The sequence below is a fragment of the Leptonychotes weddellii genome, chromosome 6 (genome assembly GCF_054177405.1).
Source record: "Leptonychotes weddellii isolate Sample4059 chromosome 6, ASM5417740v2, whole genome shotgun sequence".
Lineage (NCBI taxonomy): Eukaryota > Metazoa > Chordata > Mammalia > Carnivora > Phocidae > Leptonychotes > Leptonychotes weddellii.
This window is the reverse complement of record NC_138374.1, coordinates 38,109,929-38,129,705: the sequence shown is the minus strand read 5'-3', so window position 1 is coordinate 38,129,705 and position 19,777 is coordinate 38,109,929. Positions and strand designations below refer to the sequence as shown.

At 45.2% G+C, this 19,777-nt stretch overlaps 1 protein-coding gene and 2 pseudogenes across 1 annotated transcript in view; 2 read left to right on the top strand and 1 right to left on the bottom strand.

Annotated features, from left to right (window-relative positions):
• The window catches only part of LDB3 (LIM domain binding 3), a gene marked incomplete at its 5' end in the record, with an annotated part of 321,917 nt that overhangs the window by 202,851 nt on the left and 99,289 nt on the right, over window positions 1-19,777 (top strand). The gene's annotated exons all lie outside the window — the stretch shown is intronic.
• On the bottom strand, window positions 6,410-7,177 carry LOC102726920 (heat shock protein beta-1 pseudogene; annotated as a pseudogene).
• LOC102728140 (regucalcin pseudogene) lies at window positions 16,322-17,375 on the top strand (annotated as a pseudogene).

Below are 19,777 nucleotides of genomic sequence, written 5' to 3'. Positions count from 1 at the left end.
ACCTGTTGGATAATTTTAGCTTCCTGTGAAAATTTGTAACCACTGCTTCGATCACACCCCACCTCTTGCCACCTGCCTCTGCGATCTGTCCTTACTTGTGAGCTTCTCCATAGTGTAGTTTGATATTTTGTAATTGAGAGCTCATTTCAAAAGCAGAAAAAGACAAAAAATATTAAAGCAAGGAAAAGTGTCACTGAAACATAAAAAAAAAAAAATGAGAATTGATATTTGGCCGTCACTCATCAGCCAACCTCAATGAAGTGTCTGGTTCACTTTTGTTTCTCTCTCTCTTTAAAGTAGGTTCTAGGGGCGCCTGGGTGGCTCAGTCGTTAAGCGTCTGCCTTCGGCTCAGGTCATGATCCCGGGGTCCTGGGATCGAGCCCCACATCGGGCTCCCTGCTCAGCGGGAAGCCTGCTTCTCCCTCTCCCATTCCCCCTACTTGTGTTCCCTCTTTCGCTGTGTCTCTCTCTGTCAAATAAATAAAAATCTTGGGCGCCTGGGTGGCTCAGTCGTTAAGCGTCTGCCTTCGGCTCAGGTCACGATCCCAGGGTCCTGGGATCGAGTCCCACATTGGGCTCCCTGCTCCGCGGGAAGCCTGCTTCTCCCTCTCCCACTCCCCCTGCTTGTGTTCCTACTCTCGCTATGTCTCTCTCTGTCAAATAAATAAATAAAAAATCTTAAAAAAAAAAAAAAGTAGGTTCTATGCCCAATGTGGGGCTTGAACTCAAGATCCTGAGGTCAAGAGTCACACACTCTATTGACTGAGACAGCCAGGCACCCTGTGTCCTTCCTCCCCCCTTTTTAATTAAAAATACAACATAAGGACATGAATGATGTTTTTTAAAAAGAAAATCACCTCTAATCCTACACCTTAACACAGTACCTTTTTTTATAATGTGTTTTCTGGTCTTTGTGTAACTTCATATTATCATATAGCTATAGACCACTTTCTTCCCTTAAGTGTTTTTCAGTGGTTCAGTGGTTCAACAAAGACTTCGTGATTATCATTCTTTAACTACTGCATAATGACCATCGAGAGGGTGTGCTGAAATTTACTTGGCATTCCTCTATTGTACATTTATGTCATTCTAGATTGTTTTTGCTTTTGCTTTTACAAGAAAATGTTGTCATGGGCATTTTTATACATCAGAGTTGGTCCTATTTGAGGCTTAGTTTCCCAAAGTTCCTGAAGCAAGATGCCAGGGAGTGGGCCTGAAGATGAGAAACATGGCATCAACACCAAAGACTGCGTATCTAAGCTAAGTCCTGGAACGTTTGGGAAACGTTCTGCTTTGTTAAAACAAATGTGTTTGGGCCTCAGAAGGACCAGGATGTGGAGTAAAAAGCTCAACTCAGTCAGGCTTGGATATGCGTCCCTTGCTTAGTGAAGTTATGCATTAAAAAGTAATTATACCACAATGAGATACCACTTCATACTCTTTTGGATGACTATTATTTAAAAAATGAAAACGTTGGGGCACCTGGGTGGGTCAGATGGTTAAGCGTCTGCCTTCAGCTCAAGTCATGATCCCAGGGTCCTGGGTTCGAGCCCCGCATCGGGCTCCCTGCTCGGTGGGGAGCCTGCTTTTCCCTCTCCCACTCCCCCTGCTTGTGTTTCTACTCTTGCTATCTCTCTTTCTCTGTCCAATAAATAAATAAAATCTTAAAAAAAAATGAAAATGTTGGTGGGGATGTGGAAAACTTGGAACCTTTGTACATTGCTGGTAGGGAAACAAAAAGATGCAATTGCTGTGGAAAACAGTATGGTGGTTCCTCAAAACATTAAATATAGAATTACCATCTGATCCAGCAATCCCACTTCTGGGCATGTACCCAAAAGAACAGAAAGCAGGAACTTGAACAGATATCTTACACCAAAATTCATAGCAGCATTTTCACAACAGCCAAAAGGTAGACCCCACCCAAGTGTCTATCAACAGATGAATGGATAAACAAGTTGTGATACACTTTTACCATGAAATATTATTCAGCCTTAAAAAGGAGATTCTGATACACACTACAACATGGATGAACCTTGAAAACATTACGCTGAGTGAAATAAGCCAGATTAAAAAAGCCCCACATAAATATTGTATGATTCCACTTATGTGAGGTATGTAGAACAGGCAAAATTACAGAGACAGAAAATAGAATGGAGTGCCAGGGTTGGAGGGAGGGAAGAATGTGAAGGTATTGTGCAATGGATGTGGGGTTTCTGTTTGGAATGATGAAGAAGTTCTGGACACGGATAGTGGCGATGGTTGAGCAACATTGTGAATGTACTTAACATCACTGAAATATACACTTAACAATGGTTAAAATGATAAAGATTTGTATGATGTATATTTTACCACAATACAAAAGATATATAGATCCAAATGAAAGAAAAAAGTAGTTATAAATCCCTTTTTTTAAATAAATCCCTTCATTGAAGTTTTATTGAGGTTTTCAGAGGAGTGAAATTAGACGTACATTTTTAATTCATTTCTGTATCTGCTCAGTGAACACGTGTTAAATGAATAAATGAATCCGATCTAATAGAAGTCGTTCTGGATATGTACAGAGGAGCAAGCACACATACCTTCACCCGCACAGTCCTTTGTCCATCTGTCTTTTATTTTATTTTTTATTTTTATTTTTTAAAGATTTATTCATTTGACAGAGAGAGACACAGTGAGAGAGGGAACACAAGCAGGGGGAGTAGGAGAGGGAAAAGCAGGCTTCCCGTGGAGCAGGGAGTCCGATGCGGGACTCGATTCCAGGACCCTGGGATCATGACCCGAGCCGAAGGCAGACGCTTAACCGACTGAGCCACCCAGGCGCCCCTGTCTGTCTTTTAAATTCAGAAGTGCCATATGAATTCATAATCATTATTATTATTTTTAAAAGATTTTATTTATTTGACAGAGAGAGACAGCGAGAGAGGGAACACACGCAGGGGGAGTGGGAGAGGGAGAAGCAAGCTTCCTGCTGAGCAGGGAGCCCGATGCGGGCCTCGATCCCAGGACCCTGGGATCACGACCCGAGCCGAAGGCAGACGCCCAACCAACTGAGCCACCCAGGCGCCCCCATGATCATTATTTTTTAAAAAAGTCATACAATTCGGGGCCCCCAGGTGGCCCAGTCAGTTAAGCATCTGCCTTCGGCTCAGGTCATGATCTCAGGGTCCTGGGATTGAGCCCTGCGTTGGGCTCCCTGTTCAGTGAGGAGTCTGCTTCTCCCTCTCCCTCTGCCCCTCCCCATAGCTTGTGATCTCTCTCTCTCTCTCTCTCAAATAAATAAATGAAATTTTTTTAAAAATCATCCAATTTCAGACTGTAACTATGTGGCAGAAAGTTCACTCTCACAGATTCTCTATCCTACCTCACTCTTAGGTTTTTACCTCTTATCACTAATTGGCTAAACCCATCACCTGTGTGTAGCTGTCACCCTTTCCCAGCAGGCTTTAGATCCAGCCCGACCCAGGACCCAGGACCAGCAGCCTCTTCTCAGAAGAGCCTCTTGTGTTCTCACGTCTGACTTCCACCCCTACCTCTGCCCTGTAACACTCACACACACACAGTTTTAAGATTGATGGCACTGCTTCACCCTCTTCCCCTCTTCCCTATTTGCTTTCCGCCAGAGGTAAAGGCCTGGAGACCCTGGGTAGGTTGTTGGTTCCCGTATTTCCTCTGACTCCCAGCTCGGGAACCCCTCATGCAATCCAGAGTCAGGTTCTGCAAGCAACAGAAGGCAATTCTGACAGATGTAAGCAAAACAGAATGCACAGAATGAATCGAGGGAGACTTGGAGATGCAGGCCTGGAAAATAGTCACAAATAGGCCACTGCAGCACTGATGTGGTCAGTCAGCATGGGGAGTGGGATACCACCCCTGGGCCTCCTGTTAGCCCTGGACTCTATTAACATCGGTTCCTGGACACCTTGGCTGCCCCAGGATGTGGATGGTGCCCTCGATACTGCTGATGACCTAGAAAGGATTCTTGGTACCATTAGCTCCCACTTCGGGTTCTGGGGAGGACGCAGCTGATTCGGTACTGATCTGTGTCAGATAGTCTGAGTCTATGCCCTATGTGCAGAGAAAGCTGGAAAAGGGAGTATCTGGCCATTATGACTTCCATAGTGGAAAATGATCATCTCTGCCTTCCACCAAGAGTCATAGACAAGTTCATATGCTTGGCAGCCTTAAAAGAAAGTCAAAGCTCCCTTTTACCCATCTTCACCTAGATTTCTCCCAGCCTCTGTGTTACTGGGCTAGTCACTGCCCAGACATTACATTTCTTTGCAGTGCACCACAGGGTTCCTGAAGATTTAAAGAAACAAAAAAATTTTTTTAAGATTTTATTTATTTGACAGAGAGAGACACAGCGAGAGAGGGAACACAAGCAGGGGAAGTGGGAGAGGGAGAAGGAGGCTTCCTGCAGAGCAGGGAGCCCGACGTGGGTCTCGATCACAGGACTCCGGAATCATGACCTGAGCCGAAGGCAGACGCTTAACGACTGAGCCACCCAGGCGCCCCTTAAAGAAAAATTGTCTTAAAAAATCAACTGAAAAATGACTTCTGGCATTGGCAATGAGTGACGCTTGCTTGGATGGAGATGATTCTGTGTGTGTGCGTTGTGTGTGTGTGTGTGTGTGTATGTAAAATAATTTTATTGCATCCTTACTAGATTTGATGATACCATTGTTGTTCGGTTTTTTGTAATTTATTTTTTCATAAAGGTAATACCTCCCTCAAATACCAAAACTGTATTAAAAGGTTCATGCTTAGAAGTCTTGTTTGTACTTATGCCCCCATCCAGCCCATTACTTCCCCAACAGCCTTTTTTTTTTTTTTAAGATTTTTAATTTATTTATTAGAGAGAGAGAGCATGAGCAGGGGGAGGGGCAGAGGGAGAAGGAGAAGCAGGCTTCCCGCTGAGCATGGAGTCTGATGTGGAGCTTGATCCCAGGATCCTGAGATCATGACCTGAGCCGAAGGCAGACAACCGACTGAGCCACTCAGATGGCCCCTCCCCACCTGCCTTCTATAGAGAACCACTTTTATTCATTGGTTGCGAATACTCCCAGTGTTTATTTATGCAAATAAAAGTAAATATGGTATGGAATATACAGAATGGTGAGTATAGGTAATAATACTGTCTTGCATATTGGGAAGTTATTAAGAGTGTAGATCTTAGAAGTTCCCATCATGGGGCACCTGGGTGGTACAGTCAGTTGAGTCTCCAACTCTTGGTTTCTGCTTGGGTGGTGATTTCAGGGTCCTGGCATCCAGCCCTGCCTCTGGCTCTGTGCTCAGTGCAGAGTCTGCTTGAGTTTCTCTCTCCCTCTCTCTCTGCCCCTCCCCCTGGCGTCCCCCCATGCAAGCGCACTCTCTCTCTCAAATAAGTAAATAAATCTTAAAAATAAAAAGTTCCCATCACAAGACAAATAGTTTTGTAACTACGTGTGGTGATGGATGTTAACTAGACTTACTGTGGTGATCATTTTGCAATATGTACAAATATTGAATCATTATTTTGTACACCTGAAACTAATATAGTATATAGAGGGAGAGGGACAAGCAGACTCCCCGCTGAGCGTGGAGCCCTCCTCTGGGCTCAATCCCAGGACCTGAGATCATGACCTGAACCAAAGGCAGATGCTCAGCCAACTGAGCCACCCAGGAGCCCCTCCCCCTTTTTCTTACAAAAACAGGTAGCCCGTGGGGCGCCTGGGTGGCTCAGTGGTTAAGCATCTGCCTTCGGCTCAGGTCATGATCCCAGGGTCCTGGGATGGAGCCCTGCATCGGGCTCCCTGCTCAGCGGGAAGCCTGCTTCTCCCTCTCCCACTCCCCCTGCTTGTGTTCCCTCTCTCGCTGTGTATCTCTCTGTCAAATGAATAAATAAAATCTTAAAATAACAACAACAGAATCAGGTAGCCCATTATTTACACTGTTCTGTTTCTGCCTTTTCTTTTTCATTTTATTTTTAAAAATTGAGATATAATTCAGATAATTGACATATAATTAGTTTCAGGTGTACAACATAGTGAGTTGATATTTGTATGTATTGTGATCACAGTAAGTCCAGTTAACATCTGTCACCACACAGAGTTACAATTTTTTTAAAAGGTTTTATTTATTTATTCATGAGAGAGAGAGAGAGAGGCAGAGGGAGAAGCTCTGCAGGGTGCCCAACTCGGGGCTCCATCCCAGGACACTGGGATCATGACCTGAGCCGAAGGCAGACGCTTAACGACTGAGCCGCTCAGGCGCCCCTATCTTATTCTTTTTAATAGTCTCATGGGCTATTGTATGGTTAACCAATAGTTTAACCAATCGTACTTTTTTGGGAGGGGGGTGTTGTTGCTTCGAACTGTGTTGGCGGGTGGGGATGGTCAGTGACGGTTACGGAGGTGGAGGGTGGACAGCAGGGCTAAGGCCCTTACTTGGCTCCCATTGGTGCCTCCAAGGTGAGCCTGCCCTCAGGGAACCGAGGGGAGGAGACCAGGGTGGGGTCCGCAGCAGGGGGCAGTGCGAATTTTCTAGTGAGGCACCGGGAGATGCAGCCGTGCTCGTCCTACCTCTCTCCGTGCTTGCGGGTGATCTCCACCACGCAGTCCTTGGTCTTGACCGTCATCTCTTCTGGGGCGAAGCGGTGGACGTCCGGGGACACCGGCCAGCCTTCGGCGGTGTGCGGGATCTCGGAGACCCCGCTGCGCAGCTGCGGGCTGAGCGCACTGCTGTAGGCAGATGCGGCCACTGCGCGGTGGGGGGGCCCTCGAGCGCGGCCCCGGGCATCGGGCACACGTAGCCCGGCCGGCTGATGTGGCCGAACCCCTGCGCCCCCTCCTCGGGCAGCCGGGGCAGCCCGAAGGCCTGGTCCAAGAGGCGGCTGTAGGCCGGGTACCAGTCGCGGAAAGGGTCCCAGCTGGGGCTCGGCAGGAGGGAGAAGGGCACTCCGCGCTCGGTCATGCTGGCTCGGCTCCGCGCGTCTGGCTGAGGCTTGGAAAAGTCCCAGTCTACTCTTGAGGGACTTTTATGCTTTTTTCCAGTTTTTCTATAATAAATTTCCTATACTAAAGGTACAACAAAAATCCTTGTACGTTTGTCTCTGCTTAGTTGGGCAGATGTTTCCATAGGATACATCTGGAGAAGTGGAATTGCTTGATCAAAGAGTATACACATTGAAACATTTTGAAACTACTCTTTTTTTTTTTTTTAAAGATTTTATTTATTTGACAGAGAGGCACAGCGAGAGAGAGGGAACACAAACAGGGGGAGTGGGAGAGGGAGAAGCAGGCTTCCCGCGGAGCAGGGAGCCCGATGCGGGGTTCTATCCCAGGACCCTGGGACCATGACCTGAGTCGAAGGCAGACGCTTAACGACTGAGCCACCCAGGCGCCCCGAAACTACTCTTAATTGTATCACATTATACGCATAGTCATGGAAGGTGAGGGACATTTTCACCCAACACTGGGCATTTCTTAACCTTTTATGAATTGTATTTTTCATGTCTTTTGTCCGTTTTTCAACTGGGGTGCTCATTTTTTATAAAATTTGGTTTATATATGTTCTTTTTGTGTTAAGGATAATACACCCCAAGGTACTGACAAGTCAACAGTAAGCTCTGATTGATGGGAAAACCAGATACATCACTTGCTCTAAATTACATATCTAAAATGTATAAAAGGAACTCAGGGGTGCCAGGATATCCTACAAAGAGATTAGAAGCATTCTGCAGGACAGATGAAGGACAGGGAAATTCCTGTGTCCCCCAAAAGCCTCTTCTGGGACACACAGTTGCAGATAATAAATCTGTGTGTGGGCATCACATCATACCTTCTGAAACTCAATCACCCCGTCTCCAAGGCCAGTTTTCTGTGCATAAAGCTGGGGCATTTCTGCACCTCGTCTAGTCTGAGCTGACTTCTTCTCAATTTGGGGATGTAATTACATACCATCTGACTACAGTGTGGTACCCCAAAGCCTGGGCCAAGAGCATTTCTTGATTTATTGCTACATGATTCTTTATACTTTTTTTTTAAGATTTTATTTATTTATTAGAGAGAGAGGGAGGAAGAACGAGCACCAGTGGGGGGAGAGGCAGAGGAAGAGGGAGAAGCAGACTCCCCGCAGAGCAGGGACCCCGATGCGGGACTTGATCCCAGGACACTGGGATCATGACCTGAGCCGAAGGCAAATGCTTAACTGACTGAGCCACCCAGGCATCCCTGATTCTTTATACTTTAAAAAAGTGATAGATTAGGAGGAAATGGACAAAGACACAGGGGAGGGTGGGACTGGAAGGGCTTTGTCACTCTTAATCCCCTTTAGCTCCTCAGGAGTCCTCTCTTCCCCTCATCATTATTCAAATAATTACATAAAATTTATGTTGTTTGCAGTGAAATGTGTATACAGATCATCTTTGGAAAACTGCAATTTAACTGAACTGTAATACACCATTTAAATGAAAAGGATGCGTGTGCTATGCACTTTGCTATGCAAAGCCCCTTGTGCCTCTTCTGGAATCTCCACTGGGTGGAGGGGAATAATCTCTCTAAAAGGTGACCTGGGTTCCCCAGTTGGGCTGGGCAAGTCTGGCTCTGGGGCTCGACCAGGGTGGGGAGTGTGAGGAGGAGCCCCTTTCTTGACAAACCTTTGGGTGCCTCCAAGGGCCTTATCACCTCTTACCAGCTTCATTTGTAACTGACAAAAGGAGGTGGGGAGTATCTGCTTGAAATGATACTGTGGGCCCTGGCCTGCAGCCCTGAGCACCCTTGCCGGGCCCCTGATTCCAGGGGGATAAGAGGTACAACGGGTGCCCCCTTCTGGTGATGGGTGTGTGTGGACCAGAGTCAGGCAAAGTCCCTGCCAACCATCCAGGGTGGGTTTGAAGCCTTTAGTCTCAAACTTTCCAGTCCATCGCTGCTTGTGTTTTGTTTTAGGAAGCTCATTTCAGTTCAGCTGTTTCGATGTGGATTTCAACACCATGATAAGTTAATTCCTGAATAGGAAATTTGAAAACAGTCTTTGTTCCATCTTTAAAAGTTTAACGAAAACATATCTACCAGATATTAAATTGTTTCCCTGCTGCAAAGTTCTGCTTATTAAATTTTACAGACTTTGTGGAGATGAATTGTTCTCCAAGGACAAATAGATACAACCTGGCTTTCTATTGGGCCCTGCCCAGGCCTGAAGGGAGCCAAGGGAGTCCTCCTCCCCAGTGGCCCCACCTGCAAAAAGAAGACCAGGTTAGCAGGAAACAACATGGGTAGTTCTTGATGCTGTTTGGCTCACTTTCCCCCACCCTGTGGCTTCTGACTAAACTTTTTCATTTTTCAACATATTTGTGCACACGAAAGACCCCCTTTTACACATGCAGTCACCGAGCCGCGAGAGCTGCAATGTCTGACCCTGGATCCCGCAGCAAGTTGCGACCAGCGCTGGGATTGGAGGCTGAGCCCAGAAAAGCACAGCAAGAGGACAGGATGCCAGTAGTCTTCTGCTCCTGCCAGGAACTTCCAGCATTTTCTAGTCGTGCGAGCACCAGGGGCCTCACCACATCCCTGAACTAAGTGCTTCATGGAGACAAAGAGCACCCGAGCCTGTTGGCGCTGAAGCCCTGTGCACACACACCCATCCTTCCTCAGCTGTGGCAGGCACCCCCAGCCCCAACTCCCCACCTGCCATCCCTTCCTGGGACTCCGTGAGCCCCTCCCCCGCTTTCCCACGTCTCTGCGCTGTGCCCTGGGAATCAGCACCGTCATGGCCAGCCTGTCTGGAATGGCTAATCCTGCTTCAAGGCTCAAATGGCTCCTCCTTCCCTGAACCCCACACCAGGAATGGGTTGTTGGAGCAATTAATTCGTTATGCATGTGTCTATCTGTCCCCACCATGGGTTCCCCGGAGGCAGGAGCCATTTCTTGTACTCTTCTGTAACCCCAGTGCCCAGCGCATTAGGGCCGGCATGGTGCTCCCACTCCTTTTTGTGGTCAGTCTCCCCGTGGGCGCTGTTCCCTCTCTGAGGAGTCACAGTGCCACCCAGCGGCAGACAGGATGTACTGAGGCTGCTCGCCGAGGGCCCTTCCGCTCCACCCCCTGCTGGTGAGGGTCCTTACTGCAGGAGTTGAAGGTGACCGAAGGTGACGGATGGATCCCCTTCTGGCACAGCCTTCCTGTACTTCACAGCTAAGGTCAAAATGCGGGTATGGGGGTGGGACGGCAGAGAAGCAGGCCCGTCGCCTTTGGGATCCTTGGGCACAGGGACTTGGCTCCATGCTGCTGTACCTGCTGGAGGTGCATATGGTTCTTCTCCCTGTCCTGCTGGCCCTTCTCCCTTCCCAGGCTACTAAAATCTACTTCCGAGGCTCAGCTCAGCCACCGCCTTTTTTCCTCCCCCCTCACATACACGCCCCCACAAATCTCTAGCTTATGCAGCCCAGATTTAGATCCCAGCTTTGCACATTATCTGTTTTGAGACTACAGGCAAGTCACTTAACTTCACTGACCTCAGTTTATCTATAAAATGGGAATAATAAAACTACCTGCCACATTGGGCTGGGAGGGATAAATGAATCCAGATAGGTAAAGTACATGCAAGTGTAGCGCCTGTTTGGTTTGTCCTTTTGTTCCTCAGTCAGATACACCACTTGGGGGCAAGCACTGTGTCTGCTCCGTTTTATCCTCACGGTGCTGGTGTATGGCAGGAACTCAAAAGGTGCCACACCCGCCAAATGCGTGGGGACTGTCAGCCTTTGATTTGGGTCTTAGTGAGCAGCAGGTGGCTGGGGAAGTCCCTTATCTTGGTCCTGGCTGTGGTACTTGCTCAGTGTGTGGCCTTGGACGTGTCACACCGTCTCTGGGCCTTGAGTAAGTGGAGGGGGTTAGGTTATACTGTTACAAGTCCATTCTGACCCTCCTGGGGGCCCAGGCCTTCTGATCTCAGAAGAGGATGCTGTTTTCCCTCTGTGAACTGCCCCTACCCTCAAGCCTTTTTTTTTTTTTCTGGATTGGCAAGACTTTTAGTTACAGGATAAGTCTTCCTCCTGATCAGGGAAACAGATAAGAGCTGTATTCCAGAGAAGGAGTAATTTTGGCTTTGAGAGAGGGAGGAGCAGCTCTGTGACAAAGGGAAGGGACATTCTTCTTCCCCAGGAAGGTTCTATCTATTATAGGGTGAAGCCAGGAGCACCTTAGGTCTGGCTTCAGATGGAGGGAAAAACGGGTGACCAGCAAAGCTGGGTCTAGGAGAGAATGGGGCTACACTGGTTTAGGCAGCCTCTGAGCCTGGGTATGGAGAGGAACTGATAAGAAACACTGTAGCAAACATGACAGATACTAATCCTGCAGGCAAGGAGGCAAGTCATCTCTGATGAAAGGTACCAAGATTTTGGGAGCAATAGGGGCTCTGAACAGCTGAAAAATTATATTAAACAAATCTATGATTCGTAATATAACCTACAGAAAGTAGAAGTCTAAATACATGTGAATTTTCTAATTCTGAATAGATTCTTCAAAGCTATCTTCATCTAATCTGTTTTTATTCTTTATTTTTTGAAGATTTTATTTATTTATTTGACACAGAGAGAGAGATAGGGAGAGCAGAAACACAAGCAGGGGGAGTGGGAGAGGGAGAAGCAGGCTCCTGGCCGAGCAGGGAGCCGGATGCGGGACTCGATCCCAGGACCCGGGGATCCTGACCTGAACCAAAGGCAGACACTTAATGACTGAGCCACCCAGGCGCCCCCATCTAATCTGTTTTTAGACCCATATCTTGAGTTCTTAATTTGTGTCATTATATTTTTTGGCTTCTGAATCTTCAATTTCTAGTTGTTGTTTTTTAATATTTTATTTTATTTTTTAAAGATTTTATTTATTTATTTGAGAGAGAGAGAACATGAGCAGTGGGGAAGGAGAGGAGGACTCCCCGCTGAGCAGGGGACATGAGGCTTGATCTCAGGACCCTGAGATCATGACCTGAGCCAACGGCAGACACTTAACAGACTGAGCCACCTAGGCAGCCCAAGACTTTAGTTTTAAGTAATCTCTCCACCCAACATGGGACTTGTATTCCCAACTTTGAGATCAAGAGTCTCATGCTCTACTGACTGAGCCAGCCAGGTGCCCCAACTTCTGTTTTGTTTAGTTTCCAATTTTGTATCAAAAATTCAATTTGTAGGGGCGCCTGGGTGGCTCAGTCATTAAGCGTCTGCCTTTGGCTCAGGTCATGATCCCAGGGTCCTGGGATCGAGCCCTGCATCGGGCTCCCTTCTCCTCAGGAAGCCTGCTTCTCCCTCTCCCACTCCCTCTGCTTGTGTTCCCTCTCTCGCTGTGTCTCTCTCTGTCAAATAAATAAATAAAATCTTAAAAAAAATGAATTTGTATCCTAATGACCATACTAAGATAGTTTTTTTCTCATTTATGTCTAATGACTCCACTGTCTGGACTATTTGTTGAAAGTCTATTGTCTATTGTTTATGCTGGCTCTTGTTCTTATTCAATTTCCTTCTATGTCCGATTATCTTTGATTGTGTGCTGAAAATTGTACTTGAAAAATTAACTGGAGTAATGTTTAAGACTAGGATAATATCATCTTCTTACAGAAAGGGTTTTCATTGACTTTTGCAAATGTGTAGGGGCATGAGGAAACCAGAAGCACCTTAAGCATTTTCAGTGCTTGAAATTTTTCTGAATCACCCAGAGTACTTGAAACTGAGCTGAAGTACAGGAGAAAGCTAGTTTATTTTCAGTTTACTCTTACTTCCATGGTGCAGCCACTCAGGATTACAGTCCTGAGCATGGAGTGGTTTTTTAGAGTTGACCCTGCCTTGAAAAGCCCGAGATTCCAACTTACATGACCTTAGCTCCCTCAGCTTTTTAGCCACCTCTTCTGATTGCAAAAGTGGCCCCCAAACTGAGCTCTCCTCTCTGGATTTTCACCTTTTCTGAGCAATTGTCTCTTGCCAATAATTGACAAGGTAATCCCTTGCTACTTGTTAGCTTTTTTCTGTTTTTAGGAAAAAGCTTTTTATATTTCATATGAATTATTTTAGTTGTCTTCAGTAGGAGGTTACTTCTGAATTATTTAGTTTACTATTTCTGAAAGTGAGAGTTCTTTACTTGGTTTAAAATTGTGTAATAGCTTGGTATCTCTTTAGAGGACTGAGGAATGCAAGAAGACTAATAGCACAGATGATCTGCAGTCACATAGTAGATACCAAAATACAATGATTTTTTAAAATTTTATTTTAATTCCAGTGTAATTAACATATAGTGTAATATTAGTTTCAGGTGGACAATATGGTGCTTCAACAATTCTAGGTGCGCCTGGGTGGCTCAGTCGGTTAAGCGTCTGCCTTTGGCTCAGGTCATGATCCCAGGGTCCTGGGATCGAGCCCTGTGTCAGGCTCCCTGCTCCTCAGGGAGTCTGCTTCTCCCTCTGCCCCTCCCCTTGCTCATGCTCTCTCTCTCACTCTCACTCTCTATCTCTTGCTCTCTCTCTGTCTGAAATAAATAAGTAAAATCTTTAAAAAACAGTTCTATACATTACTCAGTACTCATCATCATAAGTCCTCTTAGTTCCCTTCACCTATTTCCCCATTCCCCCCACCCACCTTACCTCTGGTAACCATCAGTTTGTTCTCTATAGTTAAGAGTCTGTTTTTTTTTTGGTTTGTCTCTTCTTTTCTTTGTCAAAATAAAATGATTTTGAGTATTTTTCTTATAATTCAGTACTGTGGCTGGCACTGAAAATTACATATAACCATTTGCTCAATTTTATTTTTTAAAGATTATTTATTTATTTATTTATTTATTTGACAGAGAGAGACACAGTGAGAGAGGGAACACAAGCAGGGGGAGTGGGAGAGGGAGAAGCAGGCTTCCCACGGAGCAGGGAGCCCAATGAGGGGCTCGATCCCAGGACTCTGGGATCATGACCTGAGCCGAAGACAGACACTTAACGACTGAGCCACCCAGGTGCCCCCATTCGCTCAATTTTAATTGTGGCTGTTTGAAATTATTCATTTATGAGGAAATTTATAATAGAATTATTGATAATTAATAGAGAACTAGTTAAATTATGCTGCTTCCATAGGATAGGATATTGTGCAACCATTAATAATGTAGGATAATACCTAATGGCATTGATGCCTAGTCACATCATATGAGAAGTGAAGCTAGTTGATCACAACATGATCCCTTTTTATCTATTTACATATACTAGAAATAGCACTGAAAATATGTTCACTAAAATGCTAACCATGCTTATGTTGGAGTGGTGAGATGACTAGTGATTTTACCCACTGGTTTTTGCTTTTTTATATTTTTGTAATTTCCTAAAATGAACATTTATTATTTTTGTAACAAAGTTGAATTATAAAATAAAATACTATAAATAAAATCAGATGTTTTTATTATGTTGCATTGAAATGTTTATCTACACAAATAACACACAATTCAGATTTAAGAAGTCTTTGTGAATATCTAGTACATGTCAGCTTCTTTCACACATATATTTTCACTAATGCTTATAAGTATCCAGGAGTCAATCACAAATGAAGTAAAGGTAAGGGTGAAGCAGTCTGAGCTCTGTTCAAAAAGAAATCAGGTGAAGAGATTGACTGATGCAACATAAATGGTATGATTTTCATAGTCAGCAATGTCTCCAATGTGCTAAAGGCCAAGTAACGGACACTGTAGCCTACCCCAGTAGAAGAGATGTTGAATTATAAAAATTATGTAAATACTGCAAAAATGAAAATATGGGAATAGAAAAATAACAGCAATATTCTACACTCTACTGCAGCAACAGTTAACATATTAGAATATGCAGGCAATTGGATTATTGATTCCAACCACCTGTTCTCTTCCCTGTAAGAGGATTATATGTGTAATCTGCAGTGCCTTCCCGAAGGTAGCGTGTACTTCCTTAACCCATTGTCAGTATGACTGCTTTGGACAGTGGAACGTGAGCAGGAGTAATATATACCACAGACAAGCAGAAACTTTAAGAACCATTAGAAGACTTGGCTCTGTCTCTGGCTTGCTTCCCTTGGCCATAAAAATGGCATATCCTAAACAGGGGCTGATCCTTCAGGTTGGCTCTGGAATGAGAAGATACATGAAGCAGAGCCATCATAGATACCAACATGCAATGTGAATGAGAAACGTGTATTATTGTAAGTCACTGGGATTAGGGTGGGGGGGGTGTTTATTACCACACCAAAGGTAACCAATACATTATTTCCTCAAAAATACAATAGCAACTCTCTTAACTGAACTGTACTTTTTAAAAGATTTTTAATTTATTTAATTATTTTATTTTATTTGAGAGAGAGAGGGAGCAAGCACAGGAGGGAGGGGCATAGGGAGAGGAAGAGAGAGAATCTTAAGCAGGCTCCATGCCCAGCATGGAACTTGATGCAGGGCTTGATCTCATGACCCTAAGATCATGACCTGAGTTGAAATCAAGAGTTAGATGCTTAACCGACTGAGTCACCCAGGCATCCCAGGATTTCTTTTTCTTTTTTTTGTTAAAGATTTTATTTATTTATTTGACAGAGATAAAGCACAAGCAGGGGGAACAGCAGAAGGAGAGGGAGAAGCAGGTTCCCCGTTGAGCAGGGAGCCCAATACAGGACTCAATCCCAGGACCCTGGGATCATGACTTGAGCCGAAGGCAGACACTTAACCAACTGAGCCACCCAGGTGCCCTGGATTTCTTATTTTTTTTTTTTAAAGATTTTATTTATTTATTTGAGAGCGAGAATGACAGAGAGAGAGAGTATGAGAGGGGGAGGGTCAGAGGGAGAAGCAGACTCCCTGCCGAGCAGGGAGCCCGATGCGGGACTCGATCCCGGGACTCCAGGATCATGACCCGAGCCGAAGGCAGTCGCTTAACCAACTGAGCCACCCAGGCGCCCCTGGATTTCTTATTTTTAATTAATCTCTACACCCCCTGTGAGGCTTGAACTTACAACCCCGAGATCAAGAGTCACATGCTCCACTGACTGAGCCAACCAGGTGCCCCTTAACTGAACTGAACTTAACTGACATTCTAGATTGATGTGTGTTCTCTTTTCCTTCTTTAAAACATATTCTTACACACACACACACACACACATTGACAATGCCCATGGCCCACACTGAATATCCAAGGTTGGTAGGCCACTTTCCAGCATGAGTGCTCAAATTTGTCTCATTAACCAACCAAGTGATCCAAATCAAGATAGATGAGAAGGCTTTCATATGAACTAGTTTGAGGTTCTGAAGTGATTGGCTGTGACTCAGCATCACCCAGCTGTCAGGAGAGAGAGCCAAAGACCAAATTCCAACTTTACCATGTGGTAAGTATGCGACCCTGGTCGAACTACTAACACAGACACCAATATCGAGAGTTCCTCATTTTCAAAGACTCTTTCAGAGAGGAGTAAATAGTAATCTAGTCCTGAGCCAGCCCTCCGAGGGTCATTAGCACCAAGATGTCCCCCAGGACAATGTCTTCCATTAAGATTGAGTGTGTTCTGCTAAAGGGTTTTCAGGGCGGTGCGTCTCCGGCGAGGGAGGAGGCATCCAACTCTCTGCTCTTCGTAGATATTCCTGCAAAAAAAGGTTTGCCAGTGGTATTTGCTCAGCATGTGAGGGCAGCAAGTGACCGTGAATGCCCCCGCCAGCTCCGTGGCCCTTTGCCAGTCAGGAGGCTATGTTGCCCCCATTGGAACACAGCTCTGTGCTTTGAATTGGAAGATCAGTCAGCGGTCGTCCTGGCCACAGTAGATAAAGACAAGAAAAACAATCCGTTCAATGATGGGCATGTGGATCCCGCTGAGAGATACTTGACTGGCAATATGGCTGAGGAGACAGCGCCGGCCGTTCTGGAGCGGCACCAGGGGTCCCTGTGCTCCCTCTTTCCTGACCACTGTGTGGAAAAGTACTTTGCCCGAGTGGACATCTCCAGTGGTTTGGATTGGCCCCTGGACCACAACATCTACGACATGGACAGCCTGTCCTGCTCCTTGGGCGTCTTTGACTAGGACCTGCAGACAGGAAAGATCTCCTACCACAGAAGTGTTCACAAGCTGGAGAAAGGAGAACGAACCCCAGAGGGAATGTGCATTGATGCTGAGGGGGAGCCCTGGGTGGCCTGTTGCAGGGGAGGAAGAGTGGTTCGTTTAGATCCTGAGACAGGGGAAAGACTCCATACCGTGAAGTTACCTGTTGATAAAACAACTTCATTTTGCTTCAGAGGGAAGGACTACTCTGAAATGTCCGTGACCTCTGCCCAGGATGGAAGAGACCCCAAGGGTCTTCTGCTGCAGGCTGAAGCTAGTGGAATTTTCAAGATACCTGGCCTGGGGGTCAAAGGAATTCCTCCCTGTCCCTATGCAAGATGAGTGGCAGGCCTTCTTTCTACTGGAGGAACTTTTTTTTTTTTTAAAGATTTTATTTATTTATATGAGAGAGAGAGCACACAAGCAGAGGGAGTGGCAGAGAGAGAGGGAGAAGTAGACTCCCTGCTGCGCAGGGACCCCAATGTAGGGCTCAGTCCCAGGACCCCGAGATCATGACCTGAGCTGAAGGCAGATGCTAACTGATTGAGCCACCCAGGCACCCCTAGAGGAACTTTTGAAGACGTGTAGAAAATTCTTGAGCTAAAATTTCAGCCTAGTTACAAAAAAAATATTATTAGCAGCGTTCAATTTTTATTTACAATTTTTTAAAAGATTTTATTTATTTGTCAGAGAGAGAGATACAGAGCACAAGCAGGGGGAGCAGCAGGCAGAGGGAGAAGCAAACTCCTCACTGAGCAAGGAGCCCGATTTGGGACTCAATCCCAGGACCCCAGGACCGTGACCTGAGCCGAAGGCAGACTCTCAACTGACTGAGCCACCCAGGCATCCCTATTTACAATTTTTAAATGGTAGAGCATTTTAGTAAGGGGTGACAGATGGTTTTGATAACACACGACAACACCTTCTGCCAAGGTATTATAGAAATGTAAAGATTTGGTCAGCTGTCAACCAGCCTCTTGATTCTTTGCAATTGCTAGAAGGGGAGGGCAAGGGACCACATTTGTTCTGCATTCCATACTTATTATACATATCTAAAGCTTCAAAAAACTAATAAATAATGGCCTAGTTAACAAAAATAATAGTCTAGTCCTTAAAAGCCTCTCATATTATAGGATATTCTCTAAATTGTCTCAGTTTGAAAAACAAACTTTTGAAAACATTTTATTTTTTAAAATGGAGGATGTCATACTTAAAAATAGAGAGATTCGTATAATCATCCTTCAAGTACTCATCACACAGCTTGACCAATTATTAATTGTGGCCAATCTTGCTTCCTCTTTACTCTGCCCCCCCAACACACACACACACACACACACACACACACACTCTCAGACTTCCTCTCTGTTTCCTCCTCAACCTCTGCTGCTGGATTATTTTAAATTAAGTTCTAGACATTATGTATCTAGAAGAAAAGGACTCTTTTTTTTTTAAAGACTTTATTTATTTATTTGACAGAGAGAGAGACACAGCGAGAGAGGGAACACAAGCAGGGGGAGTGGGAGAGGGAGAAGCAGGCTTCCCGCTGAGCAGGGAGCCAGATATAGGGCTCGATCCCAGGACCCTGAGATCATGACCTGAGCCAAAGGCAGACGCCCAACGACTGAGCCACCCAGCCTCCCTGAAAAGGACTCTTTTTTTTAAAAAAAAGTTTTTACTTATTTAAGTAATCTCTACACTCCATGTGGGGCTTGATCTCACCACCCTGAGATCAAGAGTCACATGCTCTTCTGACTGAGCCAGCCAGGCACCCCGGAAGAAGACTCTTTTAACACAAACACCATACCATCATCTCATCTTTGAAAAAACAATAATTTGCGGGGCGCCTGGGTGGCTCAGTCAGTTAAGCTACTGCCTTCGGCTCAGGTCATGATCCTGGAGTCCCAGGATCGAGTCCTGCATTGGACTCCCTGCTCAGCCTGCTTCTCCCTCTGACCCTCCCTCCTGTTGTGCTCTCTCTCTCTCAAATAAATAAATGAAATCTTAAAAAAAAAGAAAAAGAAAAAACAATCATTTGCTTAAAACATCTAATATCCAGTCGAGGATCAAATTTCCCTGATAGCCCCCAAATGTTTTAGTTACACACTACATTCTGTGACATGACTCTTACATTTCTCTTAATCTATCAAAGTTCCCCTCTTTTTTTTAACCTAAGCAACCAGTATGGATCCTTTGTCCATTACCTAATCAGTTGTGACTGTGTCACAAGTCCCAGGGTCATTTGCTTTTCCCACCCTTTAGTAGACAGTGCTTTGGGCTGTTACAGCAGCTTCACACCTCCACAGAGCGGCCAAGTGGGTCCCCATTTCCACCTACGATAAGTGCACCCCATGCAAACCAATTGCCTTGAGATCTTCTTGATGGCAAGTAGGGAATTGGAATTCTCAAGACTTTCTGGTTTTGTTGTTCTCAAAAAATGAGTTTTTCAAGAAAACTGTTGGATGACTCACCAAGAAGCTCTAGGGGACATCAAAACACTGAAGTCATTTCACAACATGTGGAATGGATAGACAAGACATTTATAGATTGAGATTTTACTTTATAAAATAGGCATGTAAAAATATTAATGGTTAAGTTAATAAACTAGGCGTAACTATTTCTTCTACATCTCAAAGGTTTTACATATTCACGATAAGCAAAAGTTGGAAAAATTGAGATATTTTGGTAAGGAGTTGCCACGCATTGGGTTATATAAGGTGTTTTTTTAGTTACAAAAGGAGACTCAT